The sequence below is a fragment of the Chelmon rostratus genome, chromosome 15 (genome assembly GCF_017976325.1).
Source record: "Chelmon rostratus isolate fCheRos1 chromosome 15, fCheRos1.pri, whole genome shotgun sequence".
Classification (NCBI taxonomy): domain Eukaryota; kingdom Metazoa; phylum Chordata; class Actinopteri; order Chaetodontiformes; family Chaetodontidae; genus Chelmon; species Chelmon rostratus.
In genome coordinates this window covers 18,669,652-18,682,583 of record NC_055672.1, presented here as the reverse complement: position 1 = coordinate 18,682,583, position 12,932 = coordinate 18,669,652, and positions in this window count along the sequence as shown.

Here is a 12,932-nt window from a genome sequence, read left to right as displayed (position 1 = left end):
CAACAACAGCCAGACCTTCTCATGAAACTAGAGAGACAGACAGGGAGAGATGGAGGGAGCTGTGAGGAAAGAGAGTATGTCAGGTATAATTGGTGTAAGTGGGGCATCCACTTACAGTGATGTCATTCTTTGCAAACACTGTCTGCTCTGAGATGTTGTTGCACGTGTCCATATGTTGCATGCATGTCCTGCACCTTAGCTGCGTTTGCTCTCTCGATTTTCATTCCGTTAAAAAGCAAAAAGAAATAAGCTCCAAAAGCTAAATTCTGCATTATAATAAACTCATAAATAACACCATGCAACAAAATAATCAACCCTAAGCTTTTAATCGTTCAACACATTCCAGATATCTGGAACTTTTTAGGTGACATTGTTCAATATTTATTTATTGAGTGACTTTCTTTGCTTTGCCTGTTCATCCGCGGTGGCTATCACTGCTCATGCTACCATATCGAGCACTTACCGCCTTCATTCCAACACCTGCTGTAGATGGAAAATCAATGCATTAGATTCATTATGGCAAATCTAGTTTTTGCCAGCTCGTCTCAAACAGCCTGCTATGCCTTTAAATGTTTCTGGCTCACTTGTTTTTTTGTGTGTGTGTGAGAGGCTTTCTCACTTAACACCTCCGGTCAATGACCTGGTAAACTCTGCAAGGAACCTGTGGCTTGGCTTCAGGTCAAGCTCAATGCAAATCCAATTTGCTGCTGAATATAGCCAGCAAGCCAACAATACCCAAGGCCTGCGTAGCCTGTATTACACAGCATTACACAGAGTTTACTCATTCAATATGAACTGTCCATAATCACAACAAAAGAAATAGTCCAGCCATAGTTATGATGCTGTGTAGTCCTTTACCATTAATGAGACTGCTTGACTTATTTTGCAAGTTCTTGTCTTTACATTTTTGGCCACACGAGGGCAGCACTTGTATTCTTTTAGAGGCAAGGAATAAATGGATTACAGCAGGATCTTAGATTGAAGGGAAAGTCGCAAACCCTTTGAACAGCGTTGCATGTGTGTGGTGGAGGTGGGTGGTCTAGTTGAAGTGACTGTTACTAACATGACCTCTGACCTTCAAATGAGGTTCATGCTGAAGTAAACTCTGTGAAGCGTTGTGGTTTATTCTTTTGAAGATGACTTAAAGAGTCTGAAAAGAGAAAACAATGCAAATCCCACATGAAAGGCAGACGTTTTTCTACTGATGTGCTGCCCTTTTCTGCAAAACTCGTCTTTAGCTCACCTCAACCCAAAGTGCATCACTTCAATCTGAAATTTTCGAAATATGCAGCATGTGAGAATAATATCACCCGAGACCCTTCAGGTAGAAAAGCTGGATTTGACGTGCCTGAGGTTTAGCTCGGGGCCACCTTTACACTCTTTAAAGTCCAGATTATATTGTGCTTTAATGCCTAGTTCTTCCACATCCAACACATCACTGAAAATAGCAGTGGTGTATTAGAGGAGATGGACTTTGTCCATAATCATAAGTGTAACTGGTTCATTTTATCCAGTGATTATTCTGCAGCTTTTTAACTGGAAAATGCGTTATGTGTCCTGTGCCGGAACACAGCCACAGTCGAAGCAGCAGTCTTGTTTGCTCTCTGCTGGCAGCTCACTGATACTGCACAGATCGTCTGAATAGGCCGAGCAGGTTCTACGTGTTCAGAAGTGTTTGTACAGCCTAGGGTTGTCAGAGGCGCTTGTTCATTCTTCTGTGACACTTTAAGACCACAGTACATCATTCGCTTATCCTAACAGTGCACTACAAGGCGATACAATGGTTTCTTATTAAAGGTCACAAGTCAGACATGTTTCTTTCTTCCTCAACTGAAGCTCAGTCATGTCCCGTACCTTTGTGTCCAAGTAATTACACTGCATGTAAGAGATGTACGAGTTCATTGCAAAGTTTATCATTGGCTCATCAGAGTTATTCGTCATTTATTCACAAGGCTAGAATGGACACTGTGCCGTGATTCAGAGGGGAAAGATCCACATTCACAAATCAGACATAGAGGAAAGGAGAGATCGTGGGTGATCCACTCTGACCAGAGGCAGAACCAGAGACCACCTAAAGGTGATGCTGTGACACAAGTTTTCAGCCACTTCTACCCAGGATACCCTGGTCACCAAATATGGCACAATCTTCAACCCAGGAAACGGCGTTTGATTCCCCTGCCTTGATGATTGCACAATCGGAAGAATGCGGGGGCCAGAGGTGATGCGATCACGCACCACTGATGTCGACACTTTCCACTCTCCCTCGTCAGTTGTTTAACATCGCTGAAATAGCCGATGACAAATCAGCCGGCTGACCTCTGAGCGTCATCGCGTCTGTTTTTAGCAGTGTATCCTGCAAACCTCGGCCCACTTGGCCTTGGAAGTCCTTGTCTTTCTCTTTCCCGCTGCCCGCATCGCCCACACTCTCCCCTGGATGGCGGCGTACGGCCACAGCCTCTCCTCTCGCCTCCACTCCCCTCCACTCTTCCCTCACCCACTGACCCACTGGCGGAAAGCGTGGGGACCATCTGTGCTGGAGAGGTTACTTTTAGTCTCCCAAGCTGCTATTTTCTCTTCTCTGTTTTTTTTTTTTTTTTTTTTTTTTTAGACACAAAGCACAAAGCACAGGCTGGCTTACGCAATTCTCGTCTCACTCTCCGGTTCTCTCTCCCATTGCTTCACAGGTCTTGTTTACACAACAGTGCACTTGGCCCGTGGCAACACACCCTTACAGGAAGAATGACTGTCAAATTTAGACATGAGGTGATTTTTTCCCCCCCTCTCAGCTAAACGAGGGAATGAATGGTTTAAAATTAAAATCTCTCCCCTAAGGATGTATATTTTGACTCTCATTTGAGATACATGCGCTGGTATCAAGAAGAGAAATGTATTGTGTCTCTTTGACATTCTGTCCACATTGTTCAACTTCAAACAACATAAGTGGACACGAGTCTTTATGACTTAAGGTTTAGTTAGTGGAGTTAAGTTTAAATTAGTTGACCTCCACTCTCCAGATCATCACCAATCCTTTGCACGAGATCCTCGATCAATCACTTAATTTCCGAAGACTCAAATTTGGAGAGTGCAGCAACAAAACACACGAAAGACACCGTGGAACCATGACACGCAGTTAAACTAAACTAAAGTTTAGTACAAACACCCTCAGCATATCTGAACGAGCCTCTGAGGTTGTATTTGAGCCAAGTGCTAACATGCTAACAACGATAATGCTAACATACGCTTCTTCGGCTGGACACCGTGGATATTTGCATCAACGTTCCAAGAAATCCATCCAACTACGCTAGAGACTTAAAACACAACCTGATGGTGGTGCTATCAAAATCACCACAACTAAAAGAATTCATCTTCTGGGGACCATCATTTTTAGACCAATCCATCTCATGTTTCCTGAGATATTTCAGTCTGGACCCCATGAATCCAGCCATCTCTTGGGACACAACAACAATAGCAACAATATTGATCATACCTGGTTTTAATATAACACTGGACACTTCAGCACAGGCTTTTCTATCGCATATGCATGATACAGCATACTATAGAATGTGTGACACACAGCTGAACTGAACAGTCAGCACATGCATACAAATGCCCTGAAGACATGGAAGATAGAGCCACAGTGACATTTCAAAGAAGAAGTGCAGAGTTAAAAGGTGAACCTACTGTATATGTATGTATGTAAAGTGCTGTACTTTCAAAGCTTTCTTTACAGTGTGTAGCACAGGCAGGGAAATATCTTTTTCTCTTTGCATAGACTCTTAATTTTGAATTAATTTTGTTGTTTAATGTTTATTCCAGTTAGAGTTTGCAGTAAAAAGTTTACACCATATCTACATAATAACAAAATCATGTATTTATTAGAAGTAGCTAATTATCTCAAGATGTCGACATAAAGAAAATAAATGTGAGCACAGCCACTCTCGGCCTGCATATATACCAAAGCAGATACAGCATGTTAATCAGTGGACTTTTGAGTTGTTGCCAGTCTAAGAGAGAGGTATGGATCTTCTTATCGAACTCTGAATAACCATATTTTCCAAAATATATTATAAAAATATCTTTATAAAAATCTATGACTCTGATTTTGTAAAAATAGAAAACTCTGATAGTTTAAAACAACGAATGATAATAATAATACTTTGGGACACAGCATATTTTGTCAGGGGCATATTAGGAAGCAACACCTTGTGTCATGACCTAAAATGGTTTTACAGATGTCAAAGAAAAAAAAGAGGCAACACAAGCTTTTCAGGGTGAAATTTCCCTTTACGTTAAAACACAGTGGGTACCAGGGCTGACGAAACTGCACGAAGGCATCATATGAAGATGTGAAATGATAGAATGACGAAAGGACTTTAGACACTGAGTGACTGGAGACTTTTGATGACTTTAGCGGAAAAAGGAGAAATGATCTAAGTGGCAGGTTAAACAGCTGACGCTGACACTGTTGCTATAGATAACGTCTTTGACCACAAATTGGTCTTGTGCCCAAAACCATGTTATCTTTAACACATGACATCACTGAGGAACAAAGCTTTTTTTTTTTTCAAGTTTCAATAGAGCAAAACTAAAGCTGTCTGAACAACACAGTTTCGTTTACAGTCCTAAGCGGTTAAACTCAAGAAGTGAATGCCCTCTCCAAGGATGGGACTTCATACATAAATAATAAAGACATACACGTGCAACCTTTTCCATAAGATGTTAGCCACACCATGCTGGCCTTTAAAGGCACATTTTCCTCTGCAGCTGTTCCTCTGTGCTTCTATTTGAGTGTAATTCCAGTCATGCTCAATCTTGTGGAACAAAGTGTGGTGAAACTCTGAATGGAAAATACAGCATCTCCCTCTGGGAACACAACCGCGATCTGCGTCCTGCTGTCAGATGCAAAAAATTCCAGATTTCATTGACATTTCAGGGGCAAATATTGTACCTTTTACTCCATCACATTAAACTGGCAGCTGAGTATTACGGCATAAAAATGTGTTCCCTCTTAACGTCTACAATAGCTTTTATACTTAATGTGCATTTGCTGGCATTTAGCTGATGTGCCTCTGGGAGTCGGATACGAATATTTCTTCTCCACTGCCAATAAACATAACATATACAATTATAACATGTTAAAATGTCTTTTTGCTTACTGAGTTCCTTTACTTTTGGTACTATAAGCACATTTTGCAAATCATATTTGGGCACATATAGTAACTTAAGTAAACTTTTGAATGCAGGACTTTTCACTTATGTAGTAGTAGTAGTATCTTTGTGTTTTGATACTGCTACTTTTACTTGAGTCAAGCATCTGAATATTTTTTCATCACTACTAACAGTATTTTACACAATCTGTTTCTGCTTGTTCTAGATTATTGACGCTTTATACTGTGACATTATAGTTTTTTTTTTTCATTTTTCATTTTCTTTGTAGCCTGTAGTTAAGAGATGAATAGCTGAGTTAGTATCATATCTAGGCACACTTGATTTCACTTAAATTGTAAAACATCTTAAATCATTGGATTAAATTTTACCTATGTGATTGGGGTCCAGTAAGCGTCTTTTGTCACCTTTCCATTTCATTGTTGCTGCCTTGTGTGAAGCACTTTCTGGCCTTGGTTTTGAAAGGTGCTCTGAAAAATGAAAATGATTTTTCAGCACAAGTTCTCAGCTCAACAGTGTAACTATTCATTATTTAACTGTAGAGGACAACAGAGGGCAGCAGAGTGCTTTGGTGCAATCAGAGAGTTCCTCATCCTGAGCAGACAACTGCTTCTCTATAACACAGGACAGAGAGCTGATTTAATGAGAGCAGTAGGAAACACAGCATGCTTCAGCGGCCCTCGTCACTGCCTTGGTATGGAAGCACTACACTTAGATGAAGGATGAAGCCCGACCGGCCGTGGCCAAGATTAACAGAGGCAGGGGGCCTCGGGGTGCTACTTCCTCCCTTCCCTCTCTTGGCAGTGGCATAATTGCTGAGGTTGCCTAGCGACCGGAAGCATGGAAACAGAAGGTGTCACTTGTTACCTCAGAGCTGGATTTAGCCAAATTGTGAAATAGCCACTGATGGATCATTAGGGAGATCAGAAAATAGACAGAGGTCACTGAGAGAGCTTTTGATTCATGACGACATTATTTTACTGGAGATGTTTAAATTAGCATAAAAATGCAGCTGCAGACTGGAGACTAAGAAAGCACAGGTGTAAAATCATAAGATTTTATAGCAAATACTTAACATAATGTGAGTAATGTGAGGTATTTATTTGTAACTTGCAATAAAATGACAAAGCTGTGTGTAAGCTAACTGGGTTTTTGGTTATGACATATTGTAAATGGCATCTTGCTTACATTTATATGTCTTCAGTCGTCTTTCATGACTCATTTCCCACCCGGCGCACTGTTTGGGAACAAACCGCCTGTGTGTGGCGCTACATGACCGAGTGACCTCTGTCCCGAGACCCTTTGCAAAGTTCCAAAATCAAATGACAGTTTTATCAGTGGTGTTTCGCATCATGCTTGCTCCTCACCAGTCTTTTTGTATTCCTGTTCTAATTGGCTTGCTGGCATCAGCTGCAGGTCACTGTAGAGGTGGGAGCGTGGTGCTATAGTTACAATATGTAGGAGGAGGTCTATCAGTGTTGATGCAATTTGCAGTGCTTGAACTCAATAAAGGCCAATTCATTACTGAATTTAAGTAATTTCTTTCGGTGAAAAAAGCTCTGATAAACCTACTGTACATCAGCTGCCCAGCACCAGACGACAGACAGACAAGTTAGCGACTAGCTGAGCGTCAGATAACTAAAACAGAGAGAGGGCAAAAATCTGGATCCAAATGACTGCTAATGTCGCCTGTGTCTGCTAGATGTCTAAATTGCAATTGGCAATGTCAGGGGCATATTAGGAAGCAACACCTTGTGTCATGACCTAAAATGGTTTTACAGATGTCAAAGAAAAAAAAGAGGCAACACAAGCTTTTCAGGGTGAAATTTCCCTTTACGTTAAAACACAGTGGATACCAGGGCTGACGAAACTGCACGAAGGCATCATATGAAGATGTGAAATGATAGAATGACGAAAGGATTTTAGACACCGAGTGACTGGAGACTTTTGATGACTTTAGCGGAAAAAGGAGAAATGATTGAAATAAGTGGCAGGTTAAACAGCTGACGCTGACACTGTTGACACTCACGCGACACAGAGCTACCTCTCCCAAACTCTCCCGTTATGTCCTTTTTTCCCAGCAGTCCAGAAAAAGAAATGGAGGAAAGTTGGCTACCAGGTACCAAAAGTGAGTTGAGATGTTGCCAATATTAAGTACAGAATATAATATAAATATAAACGTAATAACTTAAAAAGTTTAAGACAAAATCTAAAATTGTCTGAAATGACTGGATGAGAGAAAATGTGCAAAGGTTTTAAATCAACTAATCATGTAAATGACTCATATAAACTGTTTTGACTGCTACAACATTAGCATTATGTTATGATGTGCATGTGACTGATCCCAAAGACTGGACACCCCAGCCAGTGGCACCAGTTTGATTCTTGATCGGCTGATTTGAGAAGCATGTGTTCTAAGAATAATTTTTCCGACGGGACGCCATTCGAGGCCTGTCATTCTAATAGAGAGAGAGAGAGAGAGATTTGTCTTTTCAACCAGTCCTTTCCTCGTTTGTCTACGTCTTCCGCCTGCTTCCGCTCTTCTATGCTTATCTCCCCATTATTAGCGTCTCATCCCCCTCATCTCCTACTTCCCACCCCTTATTTTTCCCTCTGCTTTTTCTCACTCAGCCATGTCTCCCTCCCTCCAATAAACCCATCCTACAATCTGCACTGTCACTCACTCTCTCCTTTCCTGTTCCCTATTCATCCCCATTATTTGCTTCCCCGTATCAATCTCGGTCTCCTTCTTTCAGGCTTCTACCCGCTGTTGTTCAAATGTCTCCCCCCTCTCCCCTCCCTCTCCTCTACCATATACCTCCATCTCTGCCTCCATCTCTGGTGCGCACACAGCGGATGGCGGCGGCCCACTCAGTCCTCTCAGGGAGCAGAAGGTTTGTCCACTCCCACTCAGGCTTTGCGTCATGGAACACAGAGAAATAGAGACAGAGGAGAGAGAACAGATGGGAGGAGGACACACTGGCTGCCTGTTTTATAACATTACTCCTAACAACGCTGTGGTCATCAGTATGACTATGTAAAGTAGCAGGCTATTGTGGATTCATCAAGCTGGCCTATATATAGGCCTGAGCTGAATATAGAGGACCAGGAACTGACACTTTTGGTGTGAAAAGGAAATTTTGTCCCCCGCTTAGGGAAAGGTTAAAAGGTTTATACATTATCCTGAAAAGCTACATTCAAGGTGACGTGGTGCTTTATTGGAATTCTAACCTTTTCAGAGAAAACACACAACGCTGTGACTTATTTTACACACAAACAGGCATCGGGAAGTTTTTTTTATTTTTATTTTTTATCGACTGGATCCAACTTTTCAGGCCATAAACTCACCCTCACAGACCTGTTGCCTACGTGGAAATCCAATCCGAGGGCTTCGCTATCACAAGATTGGTGTAACCATAGCGACCTGATCCACATCAGCGCATGACATCATATCTGACACAGTCATTGCCATTTATGCAAGTGGAAAGACAATTCAGACCATCCTGCTATTATTGTTTTTGCCTGTACCAGCTCCTACCTATGACTTTAAACAAGCATTGCATAAGATTCTGGTTGCAAGTGATGATAGCAAAAAAAAAAAAAAAAAACGTTTTATAAATGGCACAGGAAATACTGGTAACACAGCATGTTCAAATGCAAATGCTGTTTAGTGGATTTACACAAGAACAAAACAAAAATTAGATTTGTACCGTCATGTAAACAAGAGATTAGATCTTATCATTGCAAGCAGAACATGAACAGTCAAATCTGGGTCACGCTGAAAGCAAAAATCCACCCTGGGAGACAATTCCCAGTGGTCTTGGACAGCTGGATTAAGATATACAGACAACAAGTTGCCTCAAAAGCTCCGGAGAGAGCGGAGACCAGTGTGTGATGTGATCAAGCAGCATTTTCTGGAACAGCCTCAGTGATAATGAATTAGAGACAGAATGCTGACAGTACCCAGGGTGGTTTTATGGGTAAGCAAGGATGTCTTTTGGTTCAGTGCTGCAATGCAAGTACAGATGTGGGTGTGAAAGCGTAATGAAACAGTCTAAAAGTCCATAAAATCAACCCACAACAAGTTGTGAGGGGTGTTGCTCCACTGGGTAGCTTGATTTTTGGATAATGAAAGCTGCTAAATTAACTAATTAAGATCTTGAAGATTAAATTTGTGTGTTTTTCCCCTCTAACAAAGACATCAGTGGACTTTCCATAACAGAAAATATAAAACAATCAATCTATGAAGGCATACCGTCTTGGAACTCAACAACACAAGTTTGCACAGAAAGTTTTTGTGTGATTTTGCCCAGTGTGGGGTCAGAAATAGTCTGGAATTTTTGGAAATACACTCATTTGCTTTTTTGCCAAGAGTTAAATGATAGGATTAACACCACTCTCACGTCTGCTAAACATGAAGCTGAAACCAGCAGCCTATTAGCTCAGTTTAGCTTAGCATAAAGATGGAAACAGTCCAGCACATAACACCCATAAAACCACAACTTGTCTGTTTTTTTTTATTATGGGTTTGCTTTAAGCAAACAAAATATAACATATTAATTAGTGAGCTTTAAAAGAGCATTAGATGCTAACTTCTAAGCTAACTTCCTGTTGTAGCTTCATATTTGCAGTGCATATGAGAGTGGTATCGATCTTCTCATCAACTATAAATAAGTTCATTTCACAAAATTTCCAAAGACACCTTCAAGGTAATTTAATTTGACTGGCACTTTGCTCACAAGTAAAGTATCATGGAAACTATGGGCCAGGTTTCCATGGCATAGAAAATATTTTGGAGGCTGAAATCTAACTATTTTGGTGATCCCATGAAAATTCTTCTTTAATGCCACTACTACGGTATCTCAAAAACGCCTGGCTACTGTAGATGATGTACTGTAGATCAGATCTCGATCATTCATGGTTCTCAATACTGCAAATCCACAGGACCACCCTGTAGCTTGAGCAGAGTAGTAGATCGCCCCAGACAGATCAACAGTTTCTCCCCTGTGATTTTATCTCCTAGCTGGGGATGAAGTTAATGTGACTTTATCTGCCTGGAGGCTTGTGAGTCACAGCAAGGCAGTCCTGAACTGAAAGCTTTAATCAATAGCAACATTCTGCACAAAGATGTGTCGCCACAGGTGTCCAGGGTGCTGATCCTGGCATTTCCAGGGATGTAGGGGCTGTCTGGGTACTAACCATTCTAGATCTGCTGACAGGCAAGATTCCAGCTCCTGACAAATAACGGGATACAATCTTAACTGATTTGCAGTTATTATAATAGATTTGATTTTAAGGCACTGTGGCAGTAAATTCTACCATCTTTATCCTGCCGTTTCTGGCCACTGGTCTGATATTTTCTGTTCTCTCGAGCAACAATTAAAGGGCTACTCCTGCAATTTAGTAGATCTCTTCCATCAAGTCGGAGAACTCACAAGAGGCATATAAACAAGATTTGCTGACGTCTAGCCTTTAGTATCAGTCAAGTTCCAAAAATAATTTATTATATGTTTTCTAAATGAAAACCAGAAGCATTTTTGCATTTTTCCTACACATTGATTGGAACTTTTTCCTATCAAGGGCCACAATTTTCAGAATTTGATCACAGGGAGGCCGCTGTACCTACAGAGGCTTTAAGGTCGTTGTTGCTTTGCAGCTCAATGATTTTGTGTTGTTCACCTGAACGAGTTTTGCACTTGCTCAAACAAATCCTGTCCTTCAGCAATGCCATGCATGGCTTGCAAAGAGACAGCAGACTCCCTCGTATGAAGCTGTGCAGCGATCCCATGCACAGAAATGGCTAGTTGGGGCGGCAGCTGTTATGTCTGCTGTTTCATCGCAGACCAGAGATAAAAACTGGAAATTTCTTGCAGCGTCCTTGAGTGTTTTTTTTTATGTCTTGTGCCATATCAGTAATCCGCTCTGCAATGGTTCTTCGAGACAAACAGACACATTGGAACAAAGTCTCCTGAATGAGGTTTCAGCTTCTCAGCTATTAGCTTGCTCACTGTGTAACACTGTTTCGGTCAGAATGTGACTGAATGTGACAGAATGTGCAAGCTGCTTGTTGGGCTCCCAAACTCCGCTGAAGAGTGTTGACTTATCCCAGAGCATTTGTCCCCTGTCACTGACACACACAGGCATACAGCCAGAAGGGACCACCTGGAGGGATATGTTAGTCTTCTGTTTTATGTTATTCTATTCTATATAGAAAAAAAAATTAATGTGTGTGCTGTGTAGATACATTTTTTTTATTTCTGAGTTGTTTTTTTGTCTCAGAGGCAGCATCTGACCTCGAGACGGTACCCCACCACCACCATCACCACCACCCCCGGCTCTATTGTCCCTTAAGAAAAACCTTACGTCATCCTACAGGCAGAAACTTGAAGAAGACTGTACTATGACCTACCTCAGATGTATACATTCTGTACATCCACTGTATGTACACTACTGATAAAGTCTGAGCACCACTGCGCCTATGTGACGAATGATAATTCCTCTGATGTTGAACGGTAGGCAGGGTATCTTCTCTAGCTTTAAAGGTCACACCTACAGATCACTTGCTGTGGATGGTAAAGATACAGACGTGGTGAGGCGAAGAGATAAAAACACTCCATGAAACCACCTTTTGTTATGTATTCCTTCCTTTTATATAATAGCTAATAGGGCATAGTGCTGACGCAAGCTGGGGAGTTGTGAACCAGTGTGTGGTGTTTGGTGCCTCTGACTCTGTGTGTGTGTGTGAGTCATCGTGTCAGCTACTGCGATCGGGTTGGTAGGTCAAAAGAACAGCAAACCGTTGTTGTGACAGCTAATAATATGTGAGCTGAGGCTTGTTTGAAGGAGGTGGTCTGTGGGTTTGTGCGTGTACGTGCAGGTGTGCTGTGGAGCTGTGCACCTGCTGCTTAAAATAATTGTGATAATCTGATAGTCAATATCGAGAAATAGCAGCAAGTGCTTTGGTTGTTAATTAAATCAAACTTCATTTAATTTAGAAACTATATCAATGAGCATGTCAGCTGTAAATATAAAGTGAGCAGTATTTAGAGTTTGCCTTTTTCTTACAATAAGTATTGATTATCTTAAAGATGCATTCATAATAGTTTTATATTAACAATGGATCAAATGTCTATGTGCAATGGGAACTCTCAGTTCCTCTCAGCTTTTAGATTTTCTTCAGCTCAGCTTTACTGTTTTAGTTCACTCTGACCGCCTCCATCAACCTTACTTCAGCAGCTCTGATAAACACCTGCCCAGCAATACAGGGCAAACAGGCAACGTTAGAGGCTAGCTGGTGAAAATAATGGAGGATTTGCTTGCTAAACAGCTCAATTCTCAGTGGTTGGTGGGGACCAAAACAAAACTAAAAGAATAGCTATAGTGCACTTACATTAGTCAAGTTATAATGACTCTAACTGAAAGCTAACATTGATCTTTGTATGCTCTGATGCACTGTAGACAGAATGTTAATGAAATAAAATGTAAATGATCAATTCGGTTTTTTGTTTGTTTTTTTTTTTGTCTCATCATAGACAAGAAGTTATAGTTCACACCAAATCAACTTTTCACTCACCATCATCATAGGTTGTTTTCTTCTGCTTCATTTCGACGTTTCAACAGAAGAATGGAGAGATGAACTAACTGATTATTTTCAGTTTTTTCTTCAGGCAAACAGTAAATAGGGCAGTATGACAGTCTGTCAAAGTATAGAAATATACTACTGACCAAGTAAATATATGAGTGAGCAGGGGAGACAGACTGAGTAA